The sequence below is a fragment of the Spea bombifrons genome, chromosome 4, assembly GCF_027358695.1.
Source record: "Spea bombifrons isolate aSpeBom1 chromosome 4, aSpeBom1.2.pri, whole genome shotgun sequence".
Classification (NCBI taxonomy): Eukaryota; Metazoa; Chordata; class Amphibia; order Anura; family Pelobatidae; genus Spea; species Spea bombifrons.
This window is the reverse complement of record NC_071090.1, coordinates 49,847,423-49,866,138: the sequence shown is the minus strand read 5'-3', so window position 1 is coordinate 49,866,138 and position 18,716 is coordinate 49,847,423.

Genomic DNA, 18,716 nt, shown 5'->3' with positions numbered 1-18,716 from the left:
TCAATCGACAATGTAATTCATTCTAAAACCACTTGAAGCTGTGGGTATATGGGCATACATATACATACTCTCACATAACCAACAACTTCCACTGGGAATGGATAACATTTGCTGTATATTCTGAAAAAAAATGTAATTACATGTTTTGGACTTGATGGTTTTCTGGATCATCTCCTAGCTCCCAAAGGTGCCTGTTGGAGATGGACTCCCAAATTAAAGCCCAGACATGTGCAAGGCAAAATATGCAATGGGAAATATGCAAGTAGTTTGTCGAGGGAAAGGGTTTATTTTAAATATATCAAATGTCACCACAGCAAAAACAAAAAGATAACAGAGGCATCCTTTATGTGTGTAAAGAAAGGAATTGTGATCAAAAAATTCTAAACGTGTAAGAATTAGCATTCAGAATTATATAGACTATGAGAATCCTCTTTAACTGAAAAAAATATAATTTGATGTAGACACAAAAGACAACATCATATCCCCTCCCTACTCTATCAGTTTGATTTCTAACTGAAAATATCTATTTCCTTTCCCTAACATTACACATGTAGCAGACGCAACAATGAGCTGGTCTGTTAATCGCAACATTGACATCAGAAATGGAAAAGAAAAACAAAATAGAAACCTCTTGAAGCAGAGATGTTTTGGCATTGCAACACATAATTAAATTCAGCTATATTACTTTCAAGTCAAATTAAAGACAACCCATAACAAAGCACTTACTAGGCTATCCAGCTTGGTTAAAGTGCAGTTAAAGCACCAAGTGCAGTTAAAGTATCAAATTGATGGGAAAAGAGGAAATTGTGATCTTTAACATAATTTTACTTGTAATCATTTTAGACATTAACATAAAATGTGAAACCTAGAAACATATCATTTGATTCCATCGAGTCTGCCCATTCTTGGGTTTGCGATGATCAAATGCCCCATGATGGCCTCCATTAAATATGAATTCATAAATAATTTAACAGAAGTTAAAAATAATTTCAAAAGAAATTCTGAACTGTTAGGTCTGTTCACTAAGATGTATACACTCTTTGCAAGTTTCATGTGAATGCATGCAAACTGAATGAACAGTTGCATGTCCTCACCTAAAGCGTAGTTAACATAAGCCCCATGCAATATCATTATTATGTAATATTGATATAATATTAGTATGTGTTATTTTATTGTAAATTTTAATTTGATCAGGAGGAGGATAGTGATTGCCTCTTCTTCCCCACCTCATTGTTACCCTGTCATCCGCCTGGGCTTTAATTGTGGAGCCTACTTTGAGCAAGCAACCTTTGGGAGCTAGGCAATGATCCACAAAGCTTGCAATTTTAGATCCAAGTGGCAAGAACCAAAATCTTTGTATAAGTATAAAACCTAGCCTTTATTGCTTCATTATAAAACATATTGGCATGGTTGTTCCAAAACATAAAACAGCATAATACCCCTCAATCCACACATTGCCTCCATCCATCTGGACCTAATCATAGGTAAGTGTCCAGTAGAGGTGGAATATCCTTAAATATCACCCACACAAACACACCTGTGTAAAAACTTCACATAAATATACACACTAAGTGATAATGCTGACATAGTAAATTGATTCTGTAAGGCTAGGTTTCCACTTGGGTTTTTGTCCTGCGTTTTCTTTCTTGATGAAAAACGCCAGGAAAAACGCCAAGAAAACTGCCACTGCATTTACCTGCGTTTTGGCGTTTTTTCTGGAGTTTTTTCTGGCATTTTAGCCTTTCTGTGGAAATTGCTTTTTTTGACCTTAGGCAGTTTTTCCAGCCTTTACAAGTTAGAAGTTTCACCCAGCTAAAAGGGATTGGGATAAATGGCAAGTATCTGCCCCCTCCTGATGTCATTTCCTTGGTAGAGTTCTACTTAAACACGGCCCGGCGGACCCTTTTGTCTCTTTTCTGTGGTTTGTAAGGCATGCTTTATTCCGAATGTCTGCTCCTCTAGGAAGATTGGCCCCAAATGATGGTGCAAATTGTTTGCTGTTGCTTTTGGCACGCAGGATCCAGTCGGGTATGTTTGTTTGTAAAGGTATGTTTGTTCCCAATGGTGTACAATTCAATATGAACTTTGTTTTGTGTGAAACTGTTGGTTTCCAGCCTATTTCTCGTAGGACACACAGATACTGGGTCCATCCTCTGCATTGTAACTGTGGAAAAAAACGCCATAAAAAACGCCAAAGCAAAAAACCCACATGGCTTTTTCATGGCGTTTTTTCTCTCCCATAGACTTCTATTGGAGAAAAACGCCAAGATTTCCTTGCAAAAAACGCCAGAGTGTCAACATGCTGCGATTTTGAAAAACTGCCACAGAGCCCAAAAAAGCAGAAAAACACCAAAGAGGACTGAAAAAACGCCAAACATAAAAACGCCAAGTGGATATGGCATTGTGTGATTTCCTATTGAACAACAGCTAACATCTGGCTGCATTGTGTGGCTGAATTGGCGTTTTATGGGCGTTTTTAGCAAAAAAAAAAACAAGTGGAAACCTAGCCTAACAGAACATGATTCGTTGTTACAAATATTTAGTAAGGTTACAGAATTCAAAGGAGTTACAAATAAGATGAGCGTAAATGAGTGTATATATCACTTTTATATTAACCCCTGCCCAGTTGATAATCGATAGAACTGCCAATTCTGATAATAATTAAAAATAACACTTTAATTTGAGAGCCCACCTCGAACAAGCGAAAAAAGAGTCTCCCCAGTCCCAACAGTGTGATCCGGATCCATTGGCGTGGCCTCCTGGTCCCCACCTGACGTGCATATCGGGGAGTGTGCACACCGTCCATGGCTGGACACTGAGGAGGTGCCATGACAGACTTTTATCCAGCTTCTTAAAGTTGGTTGTTGCAGACCCACATTTTTAGCCAGCTTGCATGCACTGGTAGTTTATTAAATAGAGCCCTGTGATATGTTTAATACAAATAATAAAGTTACTTGTTGGTTAATTTAACAAGTCAGAGGGAAATAAAACATTTAATGCTGAAGCACAGTTTTTCAAATTGGTCCTTTTGGATTCTATTTTCTTCTATTTCATGAAATGCTTATCTTTGTTTAAAGGAGATAAAAGGTGCCATGTTTCCCACAAGCTACGAACAGAATTATATAAAATACAGTACAAGTAAAAGAATAAAATAAAATGAAAAGAAAAAAGTATTATATGAGATCAAGTAAATATTTAATCAACTAAAGCAAAATAAATTTACATGTACACATATATTATAGTGTTCCAGTAGTAATTACTGCCTGACATGATCTTTGCGTAAAATGGATTTTAGCTTCTGGATAAGAAGCCAGACATCGTATTTGTTGCTAAAAACAAATAGCTTTCTTCATGAAAATGCAAAGCATTTTTAATTTTTTTAACAAAATCAATATCTCAGAAAGAAAAAAATTGTCACCGGCATTTAATGTACACAATGGTTATTAGAAATATGAATTTCTTTTTTTCTGCTATACAGGGCTGGTTACCAGGCAGATGCTTGGTGTGTCTGTGATAAAAATATAGTGACACATTTCTAGATGTACCTTTTATAATCAGTGATATAACATGTGTTTTAATTTTGAATTATTAGATTATCTTACTTTTAGCTTTAGATTTTTAGATTAGTTTAAAAAGAAGGAATCCCATTTTAGGGATATAAAGGCAATATACACGTAAGAGCATTTCCCATTCACAAGATCAGGGACGGTACAAGTATTTTTGCCACCCAAGGCAAAACCTAATTTTGGCACCCCCTTGACCCCACCCCTGGCCCTGCCCCTGCCCCTTTGTGTCCCATACCCTATACCCCACCTTTTTTAATAATTGTTACCTTATCACATTGTAATGTAGAGAGACATCCCATTATAATGCAGAGAGACATCATATTATAAAGCAAAGAAGTACCACATTATAACACAGAGAGATATCATATTATAACGCAGAGATACTACATTATAATGGAGAGAGAAATCACCATAAAGCAGAGAGATATATTATAAGGCAGATAGATATGGCATCATAATGCAGAAAGATATAATAACGCAAAGAGATGTTGGATATAGATATATGGATATATGGATATAGAGAAAGACCATATAACAGAGAAACGCTGACAGACATTACATTATAACATAGAGATATCATATAATTCAGACAGATTTCATAATGCAGAAAGATATAATAATGCAGAGAGATATTGCATAATACAGAGAAACACCATATAACAGAGAAATATCACGTAACACAGAAAGATATTGGATTATTACGCAGAGATATTGCATCATAACAGAGAGAGATATCACATTATAATGATCAGGGGTATTATAACACAGATACCTATGACACCATAACACAAAAAACTCTCACAAGTATATCAAAATAATTTCAGGGATGCCATTTTGACATTTTATGACACCAATCATAGTTATTAGACTTGTGCATTCGTATGCAGGCGAACGTGAAAACGAACACGAAGAGTGCGTTTTCGTTGTTTGTCCCGAAGAATATTTTTTTATTGATTATCGCTAATAATCAATAATAATATGTTTTATGAATTTCTATAATTGTAAAGAAGGCCTTACTACTCCTGAATGTTGCCTATAGTGGAAGGGGTAAGTGGCACTTTATTTAGAAAACAAATATTTTTTATTTTATTTATTTAATTTATTTTAATTTTGTTTGTTTGGTTTATATCACTGGGTTCCCAATCTTTTTTATTTATTTCATTTATATGTATTTAAAAAAAAAAAAACATTTTAGAAGGGGAAGAAGCCATTTTTTCCCCCTTCCTCCCAGGAGCATAACTAGAAACCACTGTTGCAGACAGGGGGCTCGTCTGAGCAGCTTCCCTTTCCCATTTATTCTTTAATATGAAATAAATACAGCAATGTCAATGCGGCTGCTAACTGTTACAGTGTTATACATTTGTTTCATTCAAGGGTTCGTTTTTATGAATGAGGGACAGTGTTGGATCATTCATATAAATCGCCAGGAGCGAACCTATGAATTAAACAAATGTATAACACTGTGACAGTTAGCAGCAGCATTGACGAAGATGAAGAGAAAAATGAACAATGTACACGAATATTCGCCCGAAAAGAATAAGGGAATAGGCGAATATTCTCAGAATACGACCCCCCCCCAAAGACAAACAGGAAGACTTTGCAGGCATCTAAGTCTACTAATAAGGCTAAGCAAGGAGGGATGGGTTACCTGATTATCCATAATTATTACAAGGTAAATAGCATAGCTCATATTTATAAGATACAACTGAAAATGAGAAAGCTGAGGCTTGGTATAAGATTGAATCAGAAGCCTGTAACAATAAAGATCTAGCTTTTTTATTGACAAAAAATGATTTAGATTGTAATAATAAAAATGTAATTCAAGAACGATTGTTGAACCGGTGATAAAAATTAAGAAAAAAACTCAAAAATCATTAGTACATGTCAGATAATTGAATCATGTGTAGCTGACATTTATTTAAAAGAATGGCAGGATCAAAATATTATTTATATCAAACAAATACTTTCAGGAGGTAAAATAAAACCCATTCTTTAAATGTCACAGGAGTTCAACCTGTCAGCGAATTAAGTTTCTAACTACCTCTGCGTCAAGGACTTTTTAAATAGCAAGCTGTATAGAGAGATAACGCAGTTAGTGATATACTTGAGGCCGTATTTAATGGTAAAGGAGTCAATTAGGTACTTGCCAAATGTTTAGATTGGATTAAAGTCGGAAACAGGAAAATTCCTTTCTTGGCGTTAAACAAAATAAATAAAAATAAATATTCCAATGTTTGCATGGATAAATTCATATTAGATTATGTTTATACATTGCCTGAATTTAATTGAAAATTATTAAGGTAATGAGTAGATGGTACCAGTCAAATTAGCAAACATAGGAAAAAATAAAAAAAGTGTAAAGAAGAGATGAGGAAAAATTAAGACTAGTCGCCACTTCCCTAATCCTTGAGGGTAATTTAGCGTGAGATCAGGCTGATATCGTGTTTCGGCATAAAAATAGCTAGATGGCGGATGAGAGGACATGTAAAAGTATGCTAGAGCTGTCGATCTTTAGGCTTCAGTTATCCAGAGTTCCCGAATCTTGTTGTAACTGTCCATTGCATCCGTAGAGCTTTAGTGTAGCCTTTCATATTGATGTTGTGATCAACTTGATTTTTCAGTTCTGTCAAGTTAGGTCTACCGATTTCCATTGCTTGCCAAGTAGAGATTTAGCTGCTATACGCATTTGACCTATCAATATTTTTTTCGGCTTTGGGAAGATGTGTAGGAGGCTGTCTCTTGTGTGTTTGATAAATCCACATTTGTTGTTTTCTGAAGGAGCCAAAAAGTATATTTTCAGAAATGTGAGCCAATCAGAGGAAGATGTGTGATAAACATGCAGGAATCAAGAGGATGAGCTTTTCTATGTGCAATTCAAAGTGTTTGGAAAAGTGTGAAAGATGTGCTTTCCAAAGTTCGCCTGCACCAATGGGTTGTGAGAGAATTGTTTAGGTCTTTCTCCCATGCTAACATATAAGGCAGTTTGTGAGGTATGTTTTGCAAGATAAGAAGCGTATAGCAGTATTATAATGATTTTTGCAATAGTTTAAGCAATAATGTAGAAATTAGGTCCTCAATGTAGGCCCTCCTACTGGGTGACCACAAGTTGACCTTATCAAGTGCCGCACCCGGTCTTTATTTGTAAGGTCAAATTAAAGTACCATCAGAGACCAGAAGTCTCAAGTAAGTAGTTACATAGTTAGATAGGCTGAAAAAAAGACATGTGTCCATCAAGTTCAGCCTTTCCTATATCTGTTTATTTCTTGCTGTTGATCCAAAAGAAGGCAAAGAACCAAGTTGTGGCTCTTTCCAATTTTGCACAAACTAGGGAAAAAATCCTTGGGCCCAGAATGGCAGTTAGATCTCTTCTTGCATCAAGAAGCTGTTTCCCCATAATTAAAAAATTATATCCCTGAACATTATGTTTTTGCAAATATACATCCAATTGTTGTTTAAATGACTGTACAGACTGATAAAACTACCTCTGCAGGCAGAGAATTCCACATCACTAACTGTAAAAAAAAAACCCTTTCCTTTGCCTTAGACTAAATCTCCTTTCTTCCAGTCTAAATGCGTGACCACGTGTCCTATGCATAGTCCTGTTTATGAACAGATTTCCACACAATGGTTTGTATTGGCCCCGAATATATTTATATAATGTTATCATATCCCCTCTGAGGCGCCGTTTTTCTAAACTAAACAGATTTAATTTAATTAACCTTTCTTCATAACTAAAGTGTTTCATTCCTTTTATTAATTTTGTAGCCCGCATCTGCACTTTTTCCAGTGCTATAATATCCTTCTTTAGAATAGGTGCCCAAAAGTGCACAGCATATTCAAGGTATGATCTTACCATTGATTTATAAAGCGGCAAATTTATCCCGCAATTGATGCCCCTTTTTAAACACAACAATACCTTACTGGCCTTAGCAACTGCTGACTGACGTTGCACATTCTCTCCTAGTTTGTTGTCTATAACAATTCCCAAATCCTTCTCATTTGTTGTTATCCCTAATTCACTGCCATTTAGGGTGTAAGTTGCTTGTGCATTCCTTACCCCGAAGTGCATAACTTTGCATTTATCTACGTTAAATTTCATCTGCCATTTGTGTGCCCAGTTCCCCAGTCTAAGTCCCTCTGCAGCAAAGTAATATCCTGCTCACATTGTATTACTTTACAGAGTTTAGTGTCATCTGCAAACACGGAAACATGACTTTCAATGCCTATTGCAAGGTCATTTATAAATTTGTCGAATAAAATTGGTCCCAGGACAGAACCCTGAGGATCACCATTTACCACTTTTGTCCAGCTTGAAAATTTACCATTCATGACAACTCTCTATACTCTATCACTAAGCCAATGTTCAACCCAAGAACAAGAATTTGCATCTAGACCAATTTCTTTCACTTTGAATACTAACCTATTGTGCGGAACCGTGTCAAATGCCTTGGCAAAATCCAAGTAGATTACTGCAACACCCTGATCGACACTTCTACTTACTTCTTCATAGAATGCAATTAAATTAGTTTGACATGTTTCATAAAATCATGCTGATTTTTGCTAATAACACTGTTCTTCCCAACGAATTCCTGAATATTATCCCTTAATAGCCCTTCAAATACTTTCCCAGCAACAGAAGAGCGGTCACAACTGTCACTGTGAGAGATTTTGACACTAGCAAAATGGTTGTGGGTCCTGTAAAAAATAACCAAGTTTCCAAAGTTTCCAAGAGGATCTCTTCAGACCCTCGTGAGAACTATGCCTCTCCTTGCAGGTTGAATACAGGTACTTCATTCAACCATGCAAGTCAATGGAGCCCAACTTTCTAATCACAATGTTGTAACATTTAAAAATAATTATGCAGTGATGCAGTGATGTCACCATCAGGGGAACCATCCAGTTCTAGCAAAATGTAAAAAAAAAAAGTCCAAAAATAATAAAATAAATAAAATAAAAGTTTATTATTATGAGCAAGTGCTAAAATTAGCGCTGTATGTTCCCCAAATCCTGACATGGAAAGAGTTAAAATAAAAGCATTTCAAATACCCAAGGGGATTCTATTTTTTTGGGTTTTTTAAATTAATGGTTTAATGGGGTAAATTGGAGCAGCCGGGTTCAATGCTAGGGCATAGGCACAGACTGAACAAAATAGGAAAAAAGCACACTTCCCTTTTAGCCCCAAACAACCAGAAAAACTTGTGCATGGGTGGTATCACTGTAATCAAAAGATGTTGCTAGACCAGGATCTGTAAATTCACACCTCAAATACAATTTGTGTGATAAAAAGTACCAAAAAAGCCCCAACAACCACAAATTTTGACAATGGCTGGTGGTAAAATTAGTGCATGGAAAGGGTTAACATACCACCATTTGAAATACCCTTGGGTGTCTAGTTTTCAAAAATTATAGTTGTTAAAGTTCCACGTTGAAAAATGCACACTTCCCAAATGTGGGATTTTACCTCCCAAACAACCCAACAAACCCATGCTTGGGGGGGGGTATCACTGTACTTGGGAGATGTTGCTGAGTACATACCATGAGCTATAAATCCATATCTGAAGTACAATTCATGTGAAAAAAAAAACAAAATTACTACCACAAACTCTGGCAAAGGCTGGTGGTAGAATCTCATGCATGGAAAGGGTTAAATACCAGCATTTGAAATACCTTGAGGTGTCTAGTTTTCAAAAATATATGGTTTGAATGGGTAAATTGCATTTGGCTTTAAAGATACCCAAAATAGGACATGGGGCAGAATGACCAGATTTGGAAAAAAAAATGTTTTGAAATAGCTTGTACTTATTGCCCGATAACTTGCAGAAGAAAGCAAAAAAAAAATCCATAAAAACATTGGGTATTTCTAAACTCAGGACAAATAGTAGAATATTTTTAACAGGGTTTTTCATTAGCTTTTTTGGATGATTATAGGAAATTAGATGATATGATATGAAGAAAAACACTGCAAAAGTGTTAAAACAGCCTTGGTCACAAAGGGTGCAAAAAAAAAACAAAAACAGCCTGGTCCTTAAGGGGTTAATTAAAATAGCAATTTACCTATAAATAAATATCAACAATTACTCTGAAAAACAAAACTACTAGTTGCTACTAACTTTAATAAATGTACATCATATATTTGTATTAAAATAGTCCCTTTTCATTTTCTGCCTGTGCACTTTTAGTACAAATGCATCTTCTCACATTCAACATATGCTTTCATTTGCTTTTGCTCATCTGTCCACTTCATACTGACATTAAGACTGCTGCTTCCATGGCTACCAGTATCATCTGATAACCCTTCATTAAAATCCTGCAGTATAGCACAGTCTTCTACGATACCGAGACTGTTTGCAAGGGATAAACACAAATATGTGTAGTATTACAATTAATAATTAATATATTACATAACAAATGGTAGCTTTGCTTTTAAACCACAATCAGCTAAACTCTCACAGAAATTAAGCTTTAGAACTGGGTCGTGATGCTGCCATCTGCTGGTAATGTATAGTGTTATAAAATTTTCCCAAAAATGTTAAACCTTTTACCAAAAATTCCATTAACTAATTTTCATAGTTGATTTGTATAATTAATACACAAAAGAGTGCACATTGTCTCTCACTTAAGTACATAGACTACAGAGAATATCATAGAAATGTGATCATTTCCCTATTCCCTAATAAATAAGCAAAAATGAGTATCCTTTTTGTACAAATATCTTGATCTGTTTGCTGATTATCTGATAAGCACAAGGTTGTTTATTTTATTAGTTACTCCCCATAATTTTTGTATACATGACACAGCCTAAGGCCGTTTTATTTATTTAACTGATATTCTGTTCATAAGCTCTGCTATGAAGCTCTCTAAATACTTCTGGTTTGTATTTTAAGCATTTGCATATTGTGAACATTTTTATTCTGCCCTTAGCCAATTTATTTTGGCAAGTACATGCATAAAAAGAGGAAATCTCTTGTTGCCAGAAATTAAATTGGGTTTATTCATAGTGGCAGCTTGTATCCTTTTCCCTGGAAACCTTTAAAAGGCAATTCTTTTTTTCTTATTAGTTAATTTCAAAACTTACATATTTCACAGGCCATGTCTTGTAATTTCCTCTTCAAATGATGAACTAAGGGCTATGCACAATTAAAGTTTATTTATAATCAAGCAAAATGATAGAGGTGAGTAAGCCAGACATGAAGTGGTGTGAGCTGAGACTTGGCTAAGCCAGGCTCCTTGGCTTGTTAAGCAGAACACTCATGGAATGCCAGAAGAAACTACTAAAGGGAAGGAGGTTTTTAAGGAACTTCGCTGGCTAGGGCTACATCCCTTTAGTCGAGTCAGGCAAAGGCTTGTGTTCTCCTCAAGCCGAGCTTGAGCCCATGCTAACTTGCGTAGCCATAGACACTGACTAAATGGTGATGTACACAGAAACATGTGTAATGTTTCAATCCCAATTATCATTGAAAGTTAATAATGGCATTGTTCATCACCATCATACTTTCTGTATCTCAGCCACATATAATATTAGCTAATTGCTGTTAGCCTCAGCACATATACCAATTTGTATAGCATGCAGTCTTCAAAACAACTAGACTTGTGCATTCGTATTCGGGCGAACGTGAAAACGAACACATTTTCATTGTTCAGCCCGAATACCGAACATAAGAATATGGCGGCAGCAAAACGTATACGAAGACACACAACACAAAGAATCTTCGTGTTCGTCTTCGCCTACTAATCTCCCTGGTCCCTTCCCCATCTAGCCTACCTTATCTACGCAGCATCGCAGAATATTCCCCCTAACCAAACACAGGAATGGGTGAATATTCGTGGAACACGAAGATTCCCCCCCACGAAGACCAAGAGTTGGCCTGAAAAGTGTTTTTACAGTAATGCAATAAGATCATCATGTGTTTTGTCTAGTGATGATGAGGACGGTTGTGCCAGTAGTAATTTTCCGTCAAAAGTGTTGCTGATGTCCTGAAAATTTTAGAGGGACAAGCATCACAAATAGATTCTGCTGCTCTTCCTTCATCTCCTCTTTTACCAAATAAACATGTTCATGGGAAAATGTTCATGAGCAGTATATTACTTCTGAATATAATGTTGCAATAAACAATGAAATAGCAGTGGGACTAGCTACATCACTACAACACCATAACGCATCAACACCATGAAAAAGGTTTTGTAGGTGTACAATATTTTTTTATCAGACCGAATTTAAAATGCCCCGATTTTCATCCGAAACAAATCAGAAAATCATGTAAACAAAGGTTTGATCTAGTGAATGTACAATTGGAGAAATTCTTTGGGTGGAAGAGTTGACAAATGATAAATGGACGACAATATTCTTGTCATTAACCATTGGATATGATTTGCACAGATTTTTGCTTCAGCTACTCTACCCCTTCCAGTTTTTGCAAACAGTATTTCACGATATGCTTAAACTCAATCTAAAGAAAGAATTTCTCAATTACTGCCATGGGATCAGTATCATTATGTGACGCCATGCACACAACTTCTGAGTGGAAAAATTGCATTAGGGGGAATCAACAAAGCCATGGGCACATTGTGCAGCAGCTGTAAACAGAACACAACAGGGCCCCGAAAACAATACTGTATCAGTTAGAGACTCTAATCTAGCTGTATATTGCTTAGTTGAAGAAAACTATTGTATATTTGAATTGTAATTAACATTAAAGTGTGTGATTGTTTTATATTGTACACGGTTCCTCAATATTTAACTATTTTTATATGAACATTGTGCTAATAGGTAAAACAGATGTGACCACTGTACAAATGCGTGGATCTGGAACTGATGACTTATGGTAATGTTATGGAACCATTATATATATCAGCAAGAAACGCTTATTGCTTTAATGAATATAAGCTGGCCTCGACCAATAAAGGGTTACACCTCACGCAGATACGTGAGAGACGCAAGTAGCAGTGTATTCAGTTATCTATATTTTACTAACCGCAAGCGCCATTCTGGCTATATCTTGTTGCAGGAAAGTATCTAATATTTGTTTCTAACGGTTTTCTGCCTTTCTGCCTATTTCCGCATAGTTTCAGGATTAACCAATTAATAAGCTTTACGTAACCTGACGTCCCTTTTTGACGTCCCTATATAATCTATAATATAAACAAAATAAAGCAGAGTGATTTTGGACCTGACCCAGAGTGTGTCGTGTGTCTTATTTTTCTCTCCGTGCACGTACATTTATATTCACATAATTTGGAGCAGTTCAACAATTGAAGAAAGGCTTTATTGGAAAGCATCCAAAACAGTTGGCGCCCAACGTGGGGCTCGAGGAAGCCGTACCTGTCGGAGGTCCCTCCCGGGGAGAGTTCACGCCGTGAGCTAACGATTAGACCCTGGGACTGCAGCCCAGTTACAAGGTAAGATCGTTTCTTATCTACCTTGTGTGTCTCTCGTTACTCACGTGTGTATTCGGAGGAGGGAACTCAGGTGGTTGACGCACCCTCGAGAGGCAATAAAAGAACCCCATGTAAATCTACTGTATAATCACTTGTTGAACTGTGGTGCCTCCCTTTTGCTGGCGAGCACACTGTTTCGGAAAGGTTTCGGAAAGTGTTTCAAGTCTACACCGGATCAACCCAGTTGCTCTGATCCCCAGACGGTGCTGTAAGACTAACACTAATTTGGACAGCCTAGTCGTCTGTCCCTAGCACACTGTAGAAATCGGTAAAGTGTTTCAAGTCTACACCTGATCAACCCAGTTGCTCTGATCCCAGACGGTGCCGTAAGACTAACACTATTTTGGACAGCCCAGTCGCCTGTCCCCAGTGCATAATATTACTACAGTGTGTGTGTGCCTCGCTCGTATCAGAAGGTTTCGGACGGTTGCGGACAAGGTTACGATACCGCTGCGGAATGGGGAACGATAACAGCGTTCCAAGTGGGTTCTGTACTCCCTCCCAATTAGTTGCTGACAGACGAGGGAAAAGATACATTAAGCAATTATCTAAGTTGGAAAAACGATATAAAGTACCCAGAGGAGGAACCTTATCAATTTGCACCTGGCAAAACCTCCTAAATGAAAAAGCAGGAAAATTAGACGACGACGGATTGAAAGATACTGTTAAAATCTGGCTAGATTGTAGCAAAGAATTTAAATCGTTAGATGGCGAAGAAATGTATGATGAAAAGCACTCAAGATATCTGTGTAAAATTCCAATGTCTTATACGCCACAGCTCTATAATGGCGCCGAGTCGTCGGACAAGGGGTGGAGCTGCCCAGCCTGTAATGCAATGACGTCAGGAAGCCGTCGCTCTTGTCTGTACTGTGAGGCCCCCCGCCCCCCGTCTACTCCGGCTACTGTGTCGTGTCTGACACAGACACCAGCGCCATCTTGTGACGCACTTCACCAACTGTCTTCAGTGGAAAATCCCCACCAATTGCCTGCCCCGCCTTCCATGTTAAATCCGGTACAGGCATCGAGGCCATCTTTGTTAACTGACAACGCCCAAAATTCTGGCCTACCTCCAGCTCCGTTATCTTCTATGTCTATTCCCACAGTGTCATTGTACCCAGTAGTTAATCCGGATGGCACATTTGTATTACCTACCCAGATTACAGCACCCAGACATATGGTCCCAATCATGATAATGGCAAGCGGTGAGGAAACAAAGAAGGAAAATATATCTACTAGTGCTGTTATGCTTCCGGCCCAACACCAGGCTGAGGAAGGCCTACTACTCCAGGAAGGCAAAACACTAGAAAAACCTCAAACAGTACTATTTCCACCCACTTCTCCCGTAGTTACACCCCCGGTACCTACACCCAGCACTACTGTCCCGTTAATGATGATGGGCCCAGGCGACAGTCCAGAAGGGGAGGAAATAGATACGACCGAGGGCGCAACAGCTGCCCCAACCCAATCCGATGCCGACAGCAGTATGATACTTAAAAAGGGAAAAAGGTTACCTAGACCGAAACCAATAACTAAACCCCAAAGAAGAACTAAGCCCAAACACACACAGTCCCCCTTGGTGGGTTTTGACCCACCTGTTCTCCATGCTGAGGAGATGGGAGCTAGGCCTAAGCACCAACCTATTTTCACTGATGAAGAAATAGGCATCCAAAACAGTTGGCGCCCAACTCATGACAGTCTATCAGAAGAAGAGGGCTCAGAGGAGGGGGAGGAATCCCAAAGTATTTACCAGAGCTTACCTTTTGTACGTTCTCCTATAGGCCATCGCTGTATAAGATATACTCGACAATCTGATACCGAACAGCCCTCAAGTACGTCAGCCCCTCAGCCACCATCCATGGGGAATACAAATCCCAATAATCCGTTTTCTTCTCAATTCGCTGAAATTATGTCTGCAGCTATAGTACAAGCCACCCGACTCGCCACAGAAAATGCTACTCCACGAGATGGTCTCGCTTCCACGGAGCCGCGTTCCAAGTATGTAGCATTCAATCCGCAACAACTGTATACAATCGTCAAAGATCTCCCTGAACCTGATACACATCCAATGCCATTTTATCGAAAAGTTTCACAGGCCTGGACTACCTATGGATGTACCTGGTCTGACCTTGTTAGTATTGTCCAAGCCAAAGCAGGAGACTACGCAGATCTTATTCTCAACCAAATTATACGAGACCCATCTTATCTACCTTGCGATCCCAGATCCACTGAATCAGGTCAACAGTTTATCAAGCAATTGGAAATCTGGGCGAAGGACAGATTGTCCGAACAAACAGTATCTCTACAGGATATAACTCAAGAAAAAGGAGAGTCAGTGGAGAAATATGCCTACAGAATCAAACGACATTTTCGTGATCTAGGATTCTCACTCCAAGAAGTGGCACATATTCGTATGTTGGGTCGTGCCTTTGTAGACGGCCTCCATTCTGATCTCAACAAAGTACTCACTACCTGCCGCCCGGAATGGAGGTCAATGGATTTTGAAGTTTTTATATAGGTTGCTAAAGGATTGGAGGCAGGAAACAGCAAGAAAAAGTCCGCCATCATGGCGGTAATGACCGGAGCCGACGCCACTAATGAAGCCACGGACAGACAGCGACAACCTCGTAAATGTTTTGGATGCGGAAAAGTCGGTCATCTTAAAAGAGTATGCCGTAGTCGCCATCTGTGGGCCGCTTATCAAGCCCAGAACCAAAACCAGAACCAGAACACTCTTCCTCCACCTCCTCCTCCTCAGCCATAGGAAATAAGCGAGCAAATGGAGGAGGGGGACTCTATTTGCATGGCCGTCTCCGCCCCTCCTTCCGGCCCTTCCCCTAAGATCACTCTTGATGTAGCCGGAAAACCTTGCTCATTTCTTGTTGACACTGGCGCTGCTCGTAGCGTGCTTTGTGAGACGGACGCATTACCATCCTGGCTATCTGATATACAACTCCCCTGTAGTGGGTTAGAAGGCGTGGTTCAACACAACCCACTCACACGCCCCTTACCCGTCACAAGCTCTTCAATACATCTGCCTTCATCTACTCTAGCTCAATTTGTGGTCAGTGCCACTTGCCCTTTCAATCTTCTAGGAGCGGATTTTCTCAGCAAAATCCAAGCCAATATTACCTTCACTGACAAAGGAACTGTCACTCTCAACACTGCTCTTGCCCCTGAAGAAACCTGTATGCTTATGGCAGTAGTATATGATTCTGGTGCCGAAACCTGGGATAATCTATTTAATTCTTTGAATACCATGCTAGACCATCTTCCAGCTACCCTATGGGCCTCTGGACCTATGGACATTGGACGTCTCAATGTCCCACCGGTACAAGTTGTGCTTAAGGATCCTAATGTTCTTCCATACAAGGCCCAATATTCTTTATCAGTGGCCCAACTAGATGCAATATCTATTCAAGTAGCTGCACTCCTAGAATCCGGTGCAATAATACCTACTACTTCTCCTTGCAATACTCCGCTGTATCCAGTCAAAAAGAAGCAGATAAAAGGCCAACCTCCAGTGTACAGGATGGTACAAGATTTACGCGCTGTCAACGAAGCCACGGTTCTGGATACCCCTATTGTGCCAAATCCACATACTCTTCTATCCAGTATTCCACCTACGGCATCCTGGTTCACTGTAATTGATCTTGCTAATGCCTTTTTCTCCATTCCATTACACCCTTCGTGTCAATATCTTTTTGCATTCACACATGCTGGTCGGCAATACACCTGGACGGTGATGCCACAAGGAGCTCAAAACAGCCCGTCCAGTTTCAGCAAAGCTATGTCTTCTGTGCTTTCTTCATGGCAAGACGCTCACCCGGAAGTTGAGCTCCTGCAATACGTGGATGACCTACTTCTTTGTGCTCCAGACCCATCCACGTGTCAAGAAACTACCCTGGACCTACTCTATTTTCTAGCTACAGCTGGCTGTAAGGTCTCCAAATCGAAACTACAGTTATGCCTTCAAAAAGTGATTTTTCTGGGACACTGTATTACCAAAGGCCGTAAACACCTTACAATGGCACGAAAAAAGGCCATCCTGGAGTTGGCTCCGCCAGAAACTCCACATCAGCTACAGACCTTTCTGGGTCTCATTTCATACTATCGTCCCTGGATTCCCGACGCTTCTGTGCTAATGCAACCACTCTATGACTGTATACCTCGAGAACTACCAGCAATTTTTTATTTAACACCAGAGGCACTGGACTCATTCGACGCTCTACAACAAATGATTGTCTCATCTCCAGCTTTAGGAATTCCGAACTATTCTCTGCCGTTCCGTCTCTATGTTATGGAACGGCAAGGCCATGCCACAGGTGTTCTCACTCAGATGCACGGTGGTCGACATCGTCCCCTCGGATTCTACTCCAAACGATTGGACCCAGTTGCTCGCGCGACACCTTCCTGTGTAAGGGCTATTCACGCTGCCAGCTGTCTTCTGGACGTCACTTCAGATATTGTCCTCGGACATCCCTTGACAATTCTAGCTCCACATGACATCTCAGCTATTTTACAACAGACTCAACCCAGACATCTCACTGCTCAGCGTCATTTTCGTCTCCAAGGGAGTCTGTTGTTGCCCGACAATGTTACTATTCAACGATGCAATGTTCTCAATCCGGCTGCCCTCCTTCCACTTCCAAGGGGGGAGTATACTGATATTCCGTCTACGGATTTTATTGATCTAGCCACAGAAGAAGATCTTCAGGAACAGCTATTGTGGCATACACAGTCATCAAATGTCGATTTTCCAGATGTACCACCCGAGGACGATCCACATGATTGTCTGACCATGATGCAAGCGGAAGTCGGTTCGCCTCCGAATATACAGGATACCCCACTCTCAAACCCAGAATGGACCCTATTTGTGGACGGCTCCAGATATGCCGATGACAAGGGTCATTTCCATACGGGAATGGCGGTTACGACTGACACGACTGTACTCTGTGCAAAAGCTCTACGACCGGATCAGTCGGCTCAGGAGGCTGAACTAGCTGCCCTCACCGAGGCCTGCATTATGGCTAAAGATTCTACCGCGAATATCTATACGGATTCCAGGTACGCCTTTGGAGTTATACATGATTTTGGAGTCATCTGGAAGGCAAGAGATTATATCACCGCAGCAGGGACTCCAATCAAGAACGGGAAAGCAGTTGAAGCTTTGATGACTGCGGCCCTACTCCCGAAACAAGTTGCAGTGATCAAAGTCAAGGCACACTCACGGGCTGACACTATGGAAGCAAAAGGAAATGCCTTAGCAGATAGTGCAGCCAAGCAAGCAGCTCTCGATGAAGACTCAGTGGTCCCTTTAATGACGGTGACCAAGAAAGCACCAATGGAATTAGACTGGGATATTTTAATTCAATTACAACAACAAGCTTCAACCAAGGAACAAAATCAATGGATACAAGAAGGAGCATCCGAGGATGAGCGGGGAGCCTGGGCCAGAGGCCAATATCTTTGTTTACCCCGGACTTTATATCCTTTAGTCGCATCACTAGCTCATGGACCGACGCATCAGTCTAAAACCATTATGAAGGAGATTATCGACAAAATCTGGATCGCACCAGGAATCACCCCAATGCTAGCACGAACCACCGAATCATGTTTAATCTGTGCTCAGTGCAATACCGGAAGGACAGAACCTACACCATCCAAATGTTTACCGAATGCTCAATACCCTTTCCAACGGATTCAAATTGACCATAT